Source organism: Myxocyprinus asiaticus, chromosome 11 (genome assembly GCF_019703515.2).
Source record: "Myxocyprinus asiaticus isolate MX2 ecotype Aquarium Trade chromosome 11, UBuf_Myxa_2, whole genome shotgun sequence".
Taxonomy (NCBI): Eukaryota; Metazoa; Chordata; class Actinopteri; order Cypriniformes; family Catostomidae; genus Myxocyprinus; species Myxocyprinus asiaticus.
The window spans coordinates 42,222,645-42,228,644 of NC_059354.1; positions in this window are offsets into that span (position 1 = coordinate 42,222,645).

Below are 6,000 nucleotides of genomic sequence, written 5' to 3' on the forward strand. Positions count from 1 at the left end.
AAAGGAAATGTAATGGTTTTTAATACTGGTGTTTTGTCCATTCTCAGTGTTTGACTTTTTAAGCAGACCTGCTGATGGCAAAACGCATGCCATGTGTTATTAATGAAAATAGTGCCGTGCCATGGAAAAAAAAAACTTAACAAAAACGATATTGTTATCCATAAAGGCTTAAAAAAAAAAAAAAAAGCTGCTCTTTAAGTTATTTGGTCATCATATAAACTCTTTGATTAATGCCTTAGAGTTAAACTATTTAACATAAATCATATATATATATATACAATTTGAAATTATGACTGCAAAGATGTTTTTTTTTTTTTCATGAAATTGCAAAGATGTTTTCTTTTTCTTTTTTCTTTTTTTTTTCTTTTTATTTCATGAAAAAAAAAAAAAAAAGTAAATCCACAGCCTGTATTTATTGGGTACACAGGTACTTGGAGATCTGCCTTTTAACATGTGAATCTGATGATGCAGTGGAAGACACCTTATTGAATCGCATGTCTGACTTGGTACATTCTCAGAGGTCTGCTGGTTCCTCGACAATCTCAGCAGGACTTCTCACACCCATGCAGTCTGCTTATGCAACAGCACCAACCCAGGCCCATGGTAACCCCCCCCCCTTGGTTATGTAATAGTCTTGGTAGAGCTTGCTTTGAATAATAAGCCTAATTTGCATTATTCTTCAATATTGCAAGATCCAAGAGAGCAGCATAATGCACTATAGCCTCAGTATCTAATTGTTGAACCGGAAACATGCCATGCTAATTTTAATATCCTGACTAAAATGTGATGATAGTTAGGATGGAAGGCTTTACTTTGTACATTTTCCACCTTTAATATCAAAATCTTTTTCTCCATAGCCTAATTAAATGTGCTCTACAGCCACTAGTGACAACTTTTTATTGGGTGTTATTAAGATAAATAAAGCTAAGAACTTCAAAGATTTGCCTCACGGAAACTATTAGGCTTACTGAAGACAAGCAATCTGTAAAAACTTGATTTAAGTGGTAATTGCTCCCCCTAGCGTTGGACACGTCATTCTTGAGGTTTTGTTTTGATTTTCATTTACTGCAATGACATTATATATGCTATGCAAATATATCTTCCAACAAAATATTTACGTCTTTAAACAGACAATCAAAACGAAATTCGAAACCGTGACCCTATGATAGTGTTTCATTTCAACACTGTAAAGATGGTACGTTTCTGAAATGGACTTTAGGGGAAATAATCAGGTCAGCAGGTCAATAAGGTCATTGCCGGAAATATAACTTCTTTACCATTCACTGAGAATATCATCTAGGGGTATCTAGATCAGCGCACTGCTATAATATTGGATACATAGGCTAGCTCTTGTTTTTAAACACATCTCTGGTGTGTGATGTTGAACACTCATGGTGTTTATTAATTGACAATCACAGTGACAACAGAACTGATCTACAGTATATCAGAAAATCGAACTGTTACACCTCTAAAATAATTCATGACCCAAAAATGAAAAGTCTCTACCCAGTAAACATGCCAGTGCGGGCCCACCATGGGCAAGTGTGGGTTTACTGTGGGACAGTGTGGGCAGGGCAAACCCACACTAATCCCATGTGGGCCCCATGTGGGTTAGCCCATGCAGGGCCCATAGCAGTTTTGCCCTTTGGGCCCCCCATGAGGGTTTTCTGTGGACAACCCCCTGTGTTGTTTTTAGATTAAAGATGCTCTAGGGCAATGGTTTCCAACCTTTTTCCCTTGAAGCCCCCCCCTACTTATATGTTAGAAAAAAAAAAGAAAAAAAAATTACTGCTTTTACGTTTCTCTGCCATTTTTTATGTTGTGATTTTGCTGAATATTTGCAAACATATGATTTTTAATAACATTTTAAAAATGTACTTTACAATTATAGTGGAACACACAATGCACAATTTAATGATTCAAATTGTGATCAGTTAGTTCCACAATCCTGAAAAACAATATTGCCATAATCATGCAGTAGAGGACACTCATGCAATGTTTTTAGTGTTTCCTTACCATTTTCCTGGAAGGCCCCCCAACACTGCATTGTCTACCTTATCTTAAACACCCATTTCAGGTCTTGAAGCAATTTACTAGACTACTGATGAGTTAAATCAGGTCTGTTAGATTAGGGAATGTGCAGTGTTGGAACCACTTTCAAACAGCATTTATAAGCATGTTTATGTGAAATATCAATATCACAAAAAGATATCACCTGACAAATGTCTGTATCCACATGTGCTCAATCATGCTGTGCTTAAGCAGTATTTTACACTTGACAAAATTTTACAGTGCACAATCATGAATTTTGTCATCTGATAATTGTAGCATGAGCAGGATCAGTTGTAAGACTGTATATTTAGTACCAAACACTTACTGCCCTATCTGTGAAAGTAACAGTGGTGAGCAAACACTGCATAAGACAACACATCTGAAAGTGAAAGTGGAGATTTATAGTAAAAAGGGACTTAAATATTGATCTCTCTCTCTCATCCACAGAGCTGACATAATTTTTCTAAAAAAATCTTCATTTGTCTTCAGCAGAAGAAACAAAGTTATACATATCTGGGATGGCATGAAGGTGAGCAAATGATGAGAGAATTTAAATTTTTAGATGAACTATTTCTTTAACTAACATTCCAACATTTTTACTATAAAAATAGTTACTTTAAAAAAGGAAATAGGTACTTTAATTTACCAAAGTGGCATTCAACTGATCACAAAGTACAGTCAGGACATTACTGATGTAAAAAAACAACACCATCACTATTTGAAAAATGTCATTTTTTATCAAATCTAGACAGGCCCCATTTCCAGCAGCCATCACTCCAAAACCTTATCCTTGAGTAATCATGCTAAATTGCTAATTTGGTACTAGAAAATCACTAGCCATTATATCAAACACAGTTGAAAGCTATTTGGTTCGTTAAATGAAGCTTAACATTGTCTTTGTGTTTGTTTTTGAGTTGTCACATTATGCAATAGACTGGCATGTCTTAAGGTCAATATTGGGTCAAAAATGGCAAAAAAATCAAACAAACAAAAAAACAGCTTTCTCTAGAAACTCATCATGAAGGCTATAAAATACGTGAAATTGCCCCCCAAAAACTGAAGATTTCATACAAAGGTGTACTCTACAATCTTCAAAGACAAAGGACAACTGGCTCTAACAAGGACAGAAAGAGATGTGGAAGGCCAGATGTACAACTAAACAAGAGGATAAGTCCTAGTTTGTCTCTAGTTTGAGAAATAGATGCCTCACATGTCCTCAGCTGACAGCTTCATTGAATTCTACCTGCTCAACACCAGTTTCATGTACAACAGTAAAGAGAAGACTCAGGGGTGCAGGCCTTATGGGAAGAATTGCAGAGAAAAAGCCTCTTTTGAAACAGAAAAACAAAAAGAAAAGGTTAGAGTGGGCAAAGAAACACAGACATTGGACAACAGATCATTGGAAAAGAGTGTTATGGATTTTAACCCCATTGAGCTTTTGTGGGATCAGCTAGACTGTAAGGTGCGTGAGAAGTGCCCGACAAGACAGCCACATCTATGGCAAGTGCTACAGGAAGCGTGGGGTGAAATGTCACCTGAGTATCTAGACAAACTGACAGTTAGAATGCCGAGGATCTGCAAAGCTATCATTGCTGCACGTGGAGGATTTTTTGATGAGAACTCTTTGAAGTAATTTAAGAAGTTCTGAACATTTCAAATTGTAATAGTAAATTTTCACGTTATTAATGTCCTGACTATACATTGTGATCAGTTGAATGCCACTTTGGTGACTAAAAGTACCAATTTCTTTCCATAAGAGCAAAATATATATTTATATTTATATATATAAAAACTAAGATTGCAGACCCTGACCTTTACAAAGTTGAGTAGCCCTGTCCTAGATGAAAATTTTTCTGGAATGATGCTGTCTGCTCATGCATCAAGCACAATGAAGTGTAACTAAACCTGAAATCTGAAATCATAATGATGCCTAGAGACTGCAATGGCAAGATATACAGTAAAAAGAAGTAACATTTGGTCTGTTCTCACACAAAACCGATTGGATCCATGGGCGCAGATTCCAGGGGGGATGGGGGGGAGGTAATCCCCAATAATCAAAATAAGTAAGTACAACCCCCCCAACCCCCCAATATTTATACCATGATTAATGGAAACAAGTAAATGCTTCACGTTGAACCCCCCCCCCCAATTTTCAAGCCAAATCTACACCTTTGAGAAGACTGAGAAGAGAAATTGTGCATCCTTGTTTCCTTTCCTTGCTTCCTTTCCAAAAGGACAGAGGAATGGAAGCAAGACATGTTTGTAAAATGAAATGTCCTTGATCACGTGCGCCTCACTTCAGAGAGCGTTTTTGCGGAGCTGCAGTACCTCAGCGTGCTTGCCTTTTTGTTATTTAAACTTTATTTATTAATATATTCATAATAAATCCAAATAATTCAAGATAATTCACTGTTGAAGTATGTGACAATTATGGTTTATTTAAACTGCAAAGGTGAAACATGAATTAAAACTGTTGAGTGAGACCTGAAGGGGGAGTATTTATACGTGCCTCAGGTGCTTCGAACAAAAAGTCTTCCATATCCACCTTATTCTTCAGCAAAACTAGGGCGCCGCCATTATCAACATTGAATGTGGATCACTTCCGGTATAAGCCACTTCCAGCTATTTTAGCTATACACAAATACTACATTATGCTGCCTTATATTACAGGCTGGCAATAAATGTCGACATATTATCATTAATTAATTTTCATAAACTCATTGGTATTGAGCGCATATCGTTTTACCGTTTATCGCATTTTGCCATCGTTTAATCACACACTGTTGCACTGACAGAATGAACTAAATCATGCGCTGACACAGACAGTCCTGGGCGCCGTCTTGACATGCCTCCACAAACTTCACATAACCAGCAGAGAGCAGAAAGATGCCAGGAAAATGCTGCTTCAACTTTCTTTGCACCAAAACTGCTTCTTGTTTCATCTTGGCAAAATAGTAAACACATTTTACTCTCCGTTCTTGTCAGACTGCATTCTCAATTTCTTAGTGTTGCATAGTAAACAAACACGCAGATCTCGCATTCAGCATGGCTTATGAAACATCATCTTTGGAAATAAACAAGTAAATAAAGGCATCATCAGAGGTTATGCAGGTACATATGAACGGAGGTTTACATGAAGACAAAAAAAAACTAGATCGTCAGAATCTCGGTAAAGAAAGAAGCAGATTTTATTACCGTCTCTTCAATACAACAACACACAGCAACAAGTGAATGATTTACTTACACTTTTACTATAAATGCTGACGTTAAAAAAATTATCTGACATTGGCTCATAATTCTGCTGTACATCCTGTGGTTGTGTGATAGTTTATAAGCCCAGATCACCAACTCTGGTATTATAACCTTCTAGTTATTTACATTGCGGTCAATGCCAGCAGAACTTTCTCACATTCGCCAGAAATGTAGCCGCTGCTTACTTCCACGTTGCAAAATAAGGTGCATAGGATACTCCGGTGTTTCCTCGCTCAAGCATCCTCATTAAGCGTCCTTGATCCTTGCCTCCTCGCGGTGCATTTAGACTAGAGAATTGGCATGTCCTACATGATGGCGGACTTCGATTGGTTTCCGGGTCATGGGCTCGAGGACGGAGGAGCGAGGAAACAAGGATGCTCAATTTAGGAAATTAGATGCACCCATGGATTAAACCACTGGAGTCGTATGGGTTACTTTTGTGATGAGTTTATGTGCTTTTTGGATCTTCAAATGTTTGGTCACCATTCACTTGCATTTTATGGACCAAAAGAGCTGAAATATTCTTCTATGAATCTTTGTTTGTGTTCAGCATAAGAAAGAAAGTCACACATCTGGGATGACATGTGTGAGTAAATTATGAGAGAATTTAAATTTTTTGGGTGAACTATCTCTTTAATATCATGATTCATTTCAAATAGCAGAAGAACATAAAGAAAAGTTAAGACTAGAAGCATG